Here is a 12,461-nt window from a genome sequence, read left to right on the forward strand (position 1 = left end):
TATAAAATAATACCAACAATATTTATATTAACTTATTGTTATAAAAGACTTTAATAAAAATTAAAATAATTAGGCTTTACAAAATACTCATATTACTGAAGTTGTTTAGATTTTGTTTTGTTTTTAGAAATCTCTGACTTTTCCATTTTAGTTAATTTAAATGAAGCTTCTCATTATGACAGCACTTTACTTTGAAGTGGGACTTTTTAATGTCAAGAAGAGAAATCACCTCCCAGTTGTTTGACAATTTATTAAAGCAAGAGGTCTCAGGAGATCAGCATGCATAATATTGTAAGACATAATGTCATAGGGCTGTCGTTACAAAATAAACAATTTAATATAGATCACAATGCATTTTCAGCCTCTCTTTTAATTGTCAGAAAAGCCCTCACAAGGATAATATTTGATATTAACATGAATATTTTATACTCTCTTCTGAGGAGAAAAATCACATCTATTAAAACTTTCAAATATACATGCATTAAAGCTATTCAAGTAAATAAAAATTTGCCATGTTTGAAGACGAAAAATGGAGATACATCAATCATGTGATATATCTTACATTTCCTTTCCACTCCAGAATTTTAATTGTCCCTCACCTGTTCCTTTTACCAGTATTATACTTGATTTTTGTTATAGTTGATTACTAATCATCTCCTATGACTTTAGAATGAACCAGATATGATGATTATCATAATCTGACTTGTTTTATTACACTCAAGTAGCAAGTTGAGAACTTAAGCTAAAATATAATTTGAATTTGAATGTAGAAATGATTGAATCGTGTAGACTAGTATTGAGCTATTATGTTGTAGTTGTAGCAGACCATTCACTGTTAGGTTTCATAAAGCAAAAATTGCATTATAGACTTTAATCTTAAAGTATAGCTATAAGGGGATGTTACATGTGCCTCACAAGAAAAAGAAATAAGAATAAAAACTTAAAAAGAGGCAAAAAGATACCTTCTTGGCCCCTGGTACTTATGTTGCCAAGCTTAATGGTGGTTAATAAATTGTACTTCTTATATGTAGAATTGAAGTTTGAAATCATATATATATATATATATATATATATATATACACACACACACATATAGAGCTATTCATATTTATACAAAACAAATTTATAAAGAATTCTAAAAGTTATTGCTAGTTGAACTATGAAATAAAATTGGTTTAACTTAGAAGCATATTTTTAATATCTTAATAATGAATACTTTTTTTACCTAATCTTATCCAAAAAAGAAGTAATATTAATATATAGATATATAATTCTTCCCCAAAGACACACTTTTACACACTCTCTTTCCCCTCTCTTTATTAACATCTAACCCAGGAACAATAGTACAGCATTTAATTCAATGAGTTGCAAAGAGTAGATTTACATTAATTCAGCAACTATTATGTGCCCAAACTAGAAAATAAAAACAGAAGTAGCTGAAACCGGTTTGGCTCAGTGGATAGAGCGTCGGCCTGCGGACTGAAGGGTCCCAGGTTCGATTCCGGTCAAGGGCATGTACCTGGGTTGCGGGCACATCCCCAGTAGGAGATGTGCAGGAGGCGGCTGATCGATGTTTCTCTCCCATCGATGTTTCTAACTCTCTATCTCTCTCCCTTCCTCTCTGTAAAAAATCAATAAAATATATATTAAAAAAACATAAGTAAATTGCTTAAAATTATGTCACTGGTCAGTGCTAACGCTTAAATTTATATTCCAGACTATTTGATTGCAAAGCCCATGCATTCTCTACTTCCATGCTATCTTTCACTCCAAGTGGTTGGAGTAAGAATCTTAAGTTCCCTGAACATTTATCAAAATAATAAAGAAATTCTCAGGTATTATGGTGTAGTCATCAATGAGTGCATCCTTAGTTTCAAGAATTTCTTTACGTATCTACTAAAATATTTGACACCAGAAACTCTATCTTGTGGAAGATATACACATGAGCCTCTAATGATCATAGAACAGCTCATTGATACTTCCAGTAATTATGCATCATTTTAAATTATAAATTTAGATCTTAACAAAATGCTGTGATTAATCTTATAATATTGGTGATTGCTACTGCCTACCATCAACTATGTTATTAAATGCAAACTAGACTGCATCTACTCCTTAACTACTAATTTATCAATTCATATATACATTCATCTGGATGGAGTATTGGATTGGTACATCAGAGACCAGCATATAAACAATCACATATATTCATTAGTCAGTGAAAAAATACCATAAATATGAAATCCATTAGATTATGTATAACATATACCAGAAAACTACTTTTGTTTTCATAATGGAATATATAGAAAATAAACTTTCAGATATAATTTCTATACATCCATAATAAGGAAATGCCATCCTCGATAATTATTAAAATATATTAAAAAATGCAGTTGTCGGTATTCCATAAGTTAAATGTACAAACTATATGTACATTATACATTGTAAGTCACTGTAGAAATTAGAACAATATAATTTCTATATACTTAAAAGTATTACATGCAAAGTTCTATAATTTTGTGCTATACTCACTAGCAGGAATACAGCCAAAATACTAATTTAAATGAAGAGCAATTGTAATTACAAATGTAGCATTCTAATCATTAAGTTTAGTTAAGTTTATGTGTCAACTTGACTTGGGCCAAGAAGTGCCCAGATATTTGGTCAAACATAGTCCTGGGTATGCCTGTGAAATGCTTCTGATGTGATTGGCATTTGAATAAGCAAACCGAGTAAAGAAGATTGCTCTCCCTAATATAGGCGGGCTTCATCTAGTCAGTTGGAATAGAACAAAAAGTTGACCTTCCCTCAAATAAGATAATTTCCCTGCCTTTGGACTTGAACTGAAGCACGGGCTCTTCCTGGGCTCCAGCGTGCTGTCCTCTGGATGGGAACTGTACTGTGAGGTCTGGTTCTGAGGCCTGCAGGCTCCGCCTGGAATTGGACCAGCAGCTCCCCTGGGTCCCTGCAGATCTTGAGGTTTGTCAGCCTCCATATTCACAAGAGCCAATTCCTTATATATATATTCTGTTGGTCCTTTTTCTCTGGAAAGCTCTAACTAATATACTATAAATGTCACTCGTACAAAGGATGAGGACTGTTTCTTAATAACCTTTTATTTTTCCAGGTCCTCATCCATTGCCTAGTAAATGAATATCTGTTAAATGAGTAATTCTCATATCAATAACTTTTTATTGGTATAACAAATTTTCATGCAATTTCTTATTACTAATATCCAGTGGAGGCAACTCTCATCTTTTATTCTCTTATTATTTTATATTCAATTTTTTCTAATTCAGTAAGAAATTGACATTAACATTCTTAATATATGAGTGAAGGGTAAGTCTAAAAATAATTTTATTTATATAAAATTGCATAGTAGTTTGTATTATTAGCTATTTGGAGAGCCTACAAATAAACCTTCTAGTTGGTCTAAGAGCTTCTCAGCATGAATCATGAAAACTAAGGAAATAACCTCTCTTTTGACAGCCTTAAATTTTAAATATACTGGAATTCAGCTTTGTTAGCTTAGAAAGACTTAGTGATGAATATAAATTTGTTTATTTACAAATGAGGTGCATATGGAATCTTAGATGCCAGTTGAAACTGTAAACTCTTACACTGAGGAGTTGCCCTGAAGAGAAAAAGAAATCTCTAGTATATAATCCAATTCTGCAATAAAGCCAGGACATAGGAGAGATTTCCCTGCTTCTAGAAAATCTGACATGACTCACTTCCTCACACCTTATTGTTCACAACTGCTGGAGTAATAGAGATAGTAGCTTAAATTCCTTCCACACCAAACATGAAGCTGCTTTATCTAGTTTTTATTGTAACAAATTTTTTTTTCAGTAAAACTTACTTGATTAGCATGGACTTAATTGGTAAAGAACTTTTCATCAATAATGCCTTCCCTCAGGATATTATTTAAAATTATTATTATGTAATTAATTAATTACTGTATCTATGCTTAAAATGTCTATAATATTTTGCATTAAATACTGAAAGCATTCAGAAATGCTAAAAGCAATTTATAAGTATATAGAGCAGTTGGTACTTCCATAAACATTTCAAAAGGATATTGTTAAGAGTAAGAAATTTGATTTTACAGAAGAAAAAACTGAAGTTAGAATGAGAATGAATTCTGTGAAATTTTATTTATGATTTTCTCCTGAAACAGGAATAAATTGAATTAAATGCTGATAGGACCCAGCACAGAGGAATATTTTGAAGACATTGGTGATAGAAGGAATAATTGATAAAAAATTCTCTAGAGAGCACAGAAATGAATGGAATACAGTGAACATATGGAGAGATATTTCTAGCCCCGAGGAAGCTACCTCTTGCACTGTATTGTTCACTAACGCAAAGGGATGTGAGCCAGATTTTTCATTGGCCATTAAGCTTTAGCACAATCAACGTTTGCGGCTCTCCTCGGTATCATATGGAATGGAAACCTGAGAACATTTTTTTCTCAGGATTCTTACTAATATAATTCCAGAGTAGATTCCACCATCAAGAAGCTCTTGAATAATACATAGAAATTCAGAGCTATAATTGTCTTCCAGCAGGATAGAAATATCATGAGAAGAAGAAATGAAAATTTGCCCTAATTCTTGGAATCCTCCTGAAAATTAGCCACCTTAGTGCTATTAGTGACTGAGATCATTGGTGGGGCTTTCTTATTTTCTGAAAGCTAGAGCCATTTTTCCTTTGTTGTTCACTACTAGCTCTTCTATAGATTTGTATATATATATATATATATATATATATATATATATATATATATATGTATATATATTTATATCCCCTTATATATAAGCCCTTCATGTTGAAAGATCTGGAACAGTCTGTGCTTTCTTGACTCAACCCTGACTGATAAAGAAGAAAAGTGGATGCAAACACATTTACAATCATGGTGGCTGAAACTGGAAGCAGTTTCTATTCAAAATGTAGGGAACAAAGAAAGTAATTAAAAAGGGGGAAGTTAAATGTTTTTAAGAAACAGCACTCCCAAGTGGAGAATAACAGAAATAATAAGCTTGATAAATATGGCTAGCTTAGCAGCAGTGAAGACTGGATAAACTTGATAATATATAGTGATCAAAATGTAGGTCTTTCTTTCTTTCTTTCTTTTTTTTTTTTTTTGGAGTAGCAATTAATATCCCTAGAATGAAAGTAGAATTAGGAAAAAAAAAGGGTTAAGAAGCAAACAGAGCAAAGAAGTTAATAGTGGTTGAAATGACAGCTGATTATGAAGTAGGTTTCTCTAAGATACAAGTTTAGGTATTGTGAAAATAACCAAGTGTGTGAAGCATTTAGGATGATTTAGTTGTGGTCGAAGGCTTTATTTTCTTACTGGTGAAGCAGTTTCGAGGAAAGCACATAAGCCTATGATGCCACCATGCTTTTGGTGGCTGAAGTGTATCCTAGGCAAGTTGATGAGTTAAAGGAGTGGGGACTGAGCTTAATCACCAGGCGTGGCTGTGGTATTGGTGGCGGGGAGACGTTGTTAAGGGCCATCTCTGGGCAATGAGGCACAGTGCCTGAGGAATCTAAATATAGCACAGATGGAAGTGTATGACTTATATTTTCCCAGGTCACTTACAGATTCGGGGACTTTCTATGGTAGCTGGGGAACTAATCCCATGGACAAAAATGTTTGTGAAAAGGATTTGTGTTTTAAAGCCTCCACTGAATCAGGAACATAACACACTTGTTCCTGAAATGTAAACATCTTCCGATGAAATATTCCAATTTTCTTCTCAGTCCTGAACCTTTATTTTACTCTGTGGGCCTGAAGGATATATTATACTTGTTTTTATGGGTAAGAATTTTAAATTTGCTTTTTAACATCTTAAAGGCTTTTTTTCTGTTTCTTATGTTTAAATAAAAGCTATGAGAGAGTGTTCTGTCTTCATTCATTGTCAATATAGTCCAAGTTATTACTCTAGCCTTCTAAACTATTAGCTTCAAATTGACAAACTGAAATTAAATGAATAATAATAAACTATAAATGGTGAATTGTTTTATAGTCTACCCGTGGTCGGCAAACTGCAGCTCGCGAGCCACATGCGGCTCTTTGGCCCCTTGAGTGTGGCTCTTCCTAAGCCTTAGGAGTACCCTAATTAAGTTAATAACAATGTACCTACCTATATAGTTTAAGTTTAAAAAATTTGGCTCTCAAAAGAAATTTCAATTGTTGTACTGTTGATTTTTGGCTCTGTTGACTAATGAGTTTGCCAACCACTGGTAGGCAGATGTCAGATCATAACAATCATGTAAAAAGTTAAGGGCCTATTAATGGTTGATGTACTATTATATTTCTTTTAAGTGAAACATCAATTTTTTAGAGAAAATTAGCACAATAAAAGCCATCACAATACAGTTAACAAGATTATCCAAAACTGTACAAGAGGACTAGCTACTTCTTCCACTATATCTAACTACATTTATTCCTTTCATTTGTTGTAATATTTGATTCTTTGTAATATTTCTATACAAATAATCATTTTACCAAATACATCCATAGAGTATAGACAAAACTGTTATGACAAAGTTATAAAAGACACAGCCACATACATATTAAAAAATTTTCCATTTTTCTTATTCCTCCCTCTCTTCATCTAGCCCTCTAGGGACAGGCTGGAGTGAAGACAGCAAGGTAGTGTCACTCAGCAAAACTACATCATTCTCAGATCATGTTTCCTCCACCATGTCTTCTGGTGTTGCTCTAATGTGCATGGTAGAAGCTACCTTATATATTGTTCTGTCACTCAGGAAAGGCAAAAAGCAGAAAAGGAGAACAAGCAATTCTATTTTATGCAAATAATGAAGTAGAAATTTATTTTGCTCACATCCTACTGGCAAAACCAAAGTCCCATGGATACGTCTAGTTATGCAGGATTTTTTGTTGTATGATCATGTACCCAGGCAAAAATCCCAAAGGAAAAAAGACAGGATCAGGGATCCCCTAGCAATCTGCCTCCCCTAACGTCACAAAGGAGGAACATTTGTACTCCTTAGTCATATGGATGAGAAACACAGCACTGTTATGCTTCTTTTTTAAAAATATATATTTTATTGATTTTTTTTTACAGAGAGGAAGGGAGAGGAAGAGAGAGTTAGAAACATCAATGAGAGAGAAACATCGATCAGCTGCCTCCTGCACACACCCTACTGGGGATGTGCCCGCAACCAAGATACATGCATGCCCTTGACCAGAATTGAACCTGGGACCCTTGAGTTCGCAGGCTGGCGTTCTATCCACAGAGCCAAACCAGTTAGGGCAACTGTTATGTTTCTCTAACCTGTATTTCCCCCACTTAGGTGCAATAGAAACACAAGCAATATCTATTAATTTAATAAATACTACTGTACCTAGTTTCTATTCCATCTGTTTTTCTTACCAGCTATCTGGCATTGGGGAACATATCTAAACCATATGATCTTTAATTTCCACATGTGCAAATTAAGGTAATAAAATTCATAAAATTGTGATTTTAAATGAGATAAATGGATAAAGCATCTGGATACTTAATAAAACACTACCAATTTCCTAACTCCTTTTAGTCTCATTAGAAAAATAATTATTATATAATGTGAAATCCCTCCCAGAAAGCTAGAAAGTTTTAGGTATTTAAATTCCCACAAATGCTATAGAAATGTAAATACAGATTTTTCTTGAGTTCCAATGCCAAGTTTTGTCTAACACGGAGTCAAACTTTCTTAACTCTGTGGGAACTTGGAATGATGTAATAATTTCCCCTTCATTCCTCTAATTACTCATTCTAGCATTTGGGGGGTATTTTTTATCCTCAAATTTATTCACAAGTGTTTGGAATATATCATTCCACTTTAGAAAAAGGGAATTAAAAATAGTATATAAGTCATTATGTTTTCACAAATAGAAAAACAACAACAACAAGCAGAACTCTAAACACTGTATCCATGTTCAAAGAAAATTCTTGGCACAAAAAACAAAATATTGACACACAAATGTTAAATTAAAATGCATAAATCGTACCTATGTGTGTTCTTATACGTCTTCTCATTTTTCAGCAAACTTCACTAGGTTGACTGTTCTCTGTGCAGGTGCAAACATTTGTACTCACCACAGTTCCATCAGTCCGAAAAGCTCTCATGTGCTCTCCCCTGCAGTAAGAACTTACCTCAGTCACCAACTGCTGCTAACTATTGATTTTTTTCTCCAAAACCATGTTGTTTTCATTTGAAGAATGTCATCTAAAAACAAACATAAGAATAAAATTTTTTGATGCTGTATATTTTTTTTCACTCAAAATAATTCCTTCGCTATCTATCCAAGTTATTGCATCTATCAAGTTTGCTCCTTTATATTGGGGAGTGGTGTTCCATTTCTGTGTGTGCACCACAATTTGTTCATCCTTCCACCTGTGTGGGACATTTGGGTTGTTCCCAGTTCAGTGCTATTATGAATATAGCTGCTATAAATATTTGTGTATAGGTTTTGGTGTGAATAGGATGTTGACTTCTCTAAATTTCTAAGAGCAGAATTTGTGGATCATACAGCAAATTCATATGTACCTTTATAAGAAACTGTAAAATTGTTTTTCAGTTGCTGTGTCATTTTTCATTCCCACTTATTGTATCAGAGTTCCAGTTTTTCTTATATCCACAACACTTGGAATTGTACATTTTGTTGTTTTGTTTTGTTCCCATTTAAGAGATGTATGGAACTACCGACATTCTGTGGTTTTAAGAATGTATTTCCCTCAAAGTCAATGATGTTTAACAGATATTTTTCCATGTACCTATATGCCATTTGTATATCCTATATTTTTTACTAAATGTTTATTCTTTTGGCCATTTTTTATTTCATTATGTTTGAAATTTGAGAGTCTAAACTCCTGCAAAAGTCCTTTTTACAGGTATAGAATAATGAATATTTTCTTCCTGTATCTAGTTTGTTTTTTCCATCTCTTACCAGTCTCCTTTCATAGAGCACAACCTTTTCATCTCAATAACACTCAATATACTATTTTTATTTGTGTGATTTTGTGAGTCTGTGTGTGCATATGTAAGCATTTAGAATAATACATTTATCTAAAGCTTAATTTTGAAATGTTGACTTTATTTATTTATTTATTTGTTTGTTTGTTTTATATAGGCCAGGTTAATCCTTCCACCCCCCCCCCAAATTTTTCTCATGTTCTTATTTCATAACAACTTATTCATTTTAATGGGTTTTTTTTCTTTGTAATTGTGGTACACAGAACTTAACACATTTCTCCAATTAAATTGAAATAAAGTGAAAAAATTGCATCATGACTACCATTTGTGCAATTGGAAGTCATACTTACTATTTTAAGATCTATATTCCTTTTCTGTTTGAGAAATAATTTGCCACATTCTATAAACTTTTACATCATTCTCAACCGTATTTTGTGTGGAAAACCAGTGAGATTTCCATATTAATAATCATCTTTCTAGAAAAGAGTGAAGCAAGAGTGATTCATTCTCCTGTTTATCATATTCCCTATAGTATATAGCTTGGTAATTGGAAAAATGTTCACTCACCCCAAACTCATTTCACATGTGCTTTCCCTCATCACTGATTAGTGATTCTAAATGTTTCTTTTCTTCTAATGTGTGAAATTAGGTCTCCTTACTTTGACATGGCTTGTTAAAAACGAGATAAACGCTACATTCCTGTGCGTTCACATGGTATGATGAGCTTTAAGTATCCCGTGAAGCAATCATTTGCAGCATCAGTTACCATGGGTCAAATCAGGCACAAAGGTGTGGGAGAAATGTGCTATGACAATCTGCAGTAAAATGATTTTGTTTTAAAATATGTTAATTGCTTGATTTTATAAGTCACTGAGGACTATGGCTAAGGCAGAGACTACATCAAAATTCAATTTTTACACAGCACAGTTAATGAAAATAAAAGGTCACCATGTAAAAGTGCCTGAGGCATCCCATGGTTTTTAACATTGGCTGATCCTTAGGAGCTAATGCTAAAAACACATAAGTTTCCATTATAAATTAGTTTTTAAAATAACCAATTATGGTAGGTATTTCATTTAACACAAAGATATAATATTCTATTTTTAAGTGGATTTTAGGCAAAAGACTAGATAATGTGTTTTTATAAGGAACATGCATTTTTTAATTATTTCATTTTTCATTATAAAAGTTTACTTTTATGAGGAATTTTTTCTCCTTCATTCATTACTATAAACATACTGTCTATAATCATAGTTTATATATCAAAATTATTCAATGAATATTTTTGAGTAATGATTATTTCCTTATATCTCAATTAAATTATCTTTTCTACTCTGCAATACATTACTTATATCATTGTCATGTAATTGTTCCACAACTGGCAATCATATATTTAACTTATAGTAACATGAACTCTCACAATAATACCCAAAATATCTGTATTTCTTTGTCAAAAATAAAAATATCTATCTCTTTGTCAAAATCCATCTACTGTGGTTTGATAAAATAGGAACTGTATTATTTTTTCAGGAGATTTATACCTTAGTGGATAAAAATAAGCATATGAACACATAAGTGATAGGAAATGTTCATTGTTGGAAATATGCAAAAAATAACCAAGTAACTAACCAAGAAAGTGAATAGCAGTGGAGAGAAAGAATTAGTGAAAGGAGAAATTTCACCCAACTCTTAAAAAAATTAAACAGGAATTAACAGTATTATTTTGGATCGAGCGTCGACCTTTGGGCTGAAAGGTCCCAGGTTCGATTCCGGTCAAGGGCATATACCTTGGTTGTGGGCACATTCCCAGTAGGGAGTGTGGAGGAGGCAGCTGATCAATGTTTCTCTCTCATTGATGTTTCTAACTCTCTATCCCTCTCCCTTCCTCTCTGTAAAAAAAAAAAAAAATCAATAAAATATATATTAAAAAAATATTTAAGTCACTAATCAACCCAAAAATTTATTGTAACTAATGAACACTTATGTGTAATTTTCAATATTTTCCCCAGATACAAATCTTGTCATCACCCTCATAATTTCAACGTTTTATGGAAAAACAAGCAAAGTACAATGAAAGTTTGCCTTCACTGTTTTGAGCACTTCAAGAAAATTCTTTACATCCACTGTAGTTCACGTACCCTTCTGTTGATTGTCATGAACCCAAAATACTCTCCCTGTGAATTCTTAACTTGAATATTTAATCTTTGTCCACAACCACATAACTAATTCCTTAATAGTTTAGATCATTATAGCTAGCATTGTATTTCACAGTCACCTTTAAGTCCTTAATATCTTTACTTTCTTGCTTTCGCTTTCATTTACTTGCTTATCCAGTTTTGAGTCTATAATGCAGAATTTTAACCACTATTTTGGTATTATCAACTTGATTGCTATATGATAGAATATAGATGCAGGGTCAGGAAGAGACTAAAGACAAGCAGATGGGGGTAGGAGGAGGAAGGAGAGGATAAAGTGGGGGATAAATGGTGATGAAAAGACATGACTTGGTGACTTGGATGGTGACCACACAATACAATATACAAATGATGTATGATATAATTGTCCACCTTAAACCTATATAATTTGATTAACCAATGTAACCCCAATAAACTCAATTAAAATGAAAGGAATAGGATTTATAGGTTTGGCCAATAACCAAGAATGACAAACAGGTGTGTAACAAATATGTATTTCCCTACCCTCAGTCATGATAGATGGCATGCATGAGAGGGCTCTAATTCTCCTGGTGAATATTCTTTGTCCCCCAGTAGGCAAGGCAATTGACTTCTGCTTTGATTGTGGGGATGCTGGGTTCAGGCTACAAGTTCAAGGCTCCATGAGTATACTATCCCAGCAAGGGGATAGACATGGTCTGTATGCATGCAGTAAATTTGAAAGGCAGAATGCTGATGAGCTGAAGCCCGACCTCTGTGAAAATGACCAGCATACAAGAATACAGGTTCAGAAAATCCACGTTAGTCGGAGCACCTAGGAGGATAGAGCCCAGTTAAGTAGTGTCAGAAAGTTCAGAGTGCTGTCTCCAGGGGTTATGGATTTGCACAGAATACTGAATATAGATGTTTTATATAACAAGAAAGTTAATGCTATGATAAAACTATTAGCTAAGGGAACACTTACACTTCAATCTATTGCCTAGGTTTAGCTATTTCTTCAGTGTTATTATTTTTTCTTTTAAATATGACATTTTACATTGCATTTTGCTTTATGGGTTTATATTTTGAGAGTAGGAGAAAAAAATTTTCTTGAAGAAAACATCCCAGACAGAAAATATAAACAAAAAGAATTAACTCAATAGAAGTTCATTCTTCAGACCAATTTTCTATAGCCTATTAAGAGTATAAAGACTTAAGGCTAAATAGACTTCAATAGCACACATTCCTAGATTCCACTTAGAGTCCAGTTCTTTTGTTTTTTGTTTGTTTGTTTGTTTTATTAATCCCTTCACCTTT

The sequence above is a fragment of the Myotis daubentonii genome, chromosome 4 (assembly GCF_963259705.1).
Source record: "Myotis daubentonii chromosome 4, mMyoDau2.1, whole genome shotgun sequence".
Lineage (NCBI taxonomy): Eukaryota > Metazoa > Chordata > Mammalia > Chiroptera > Vespertilionidae > Myotis > Myotis daubentonii.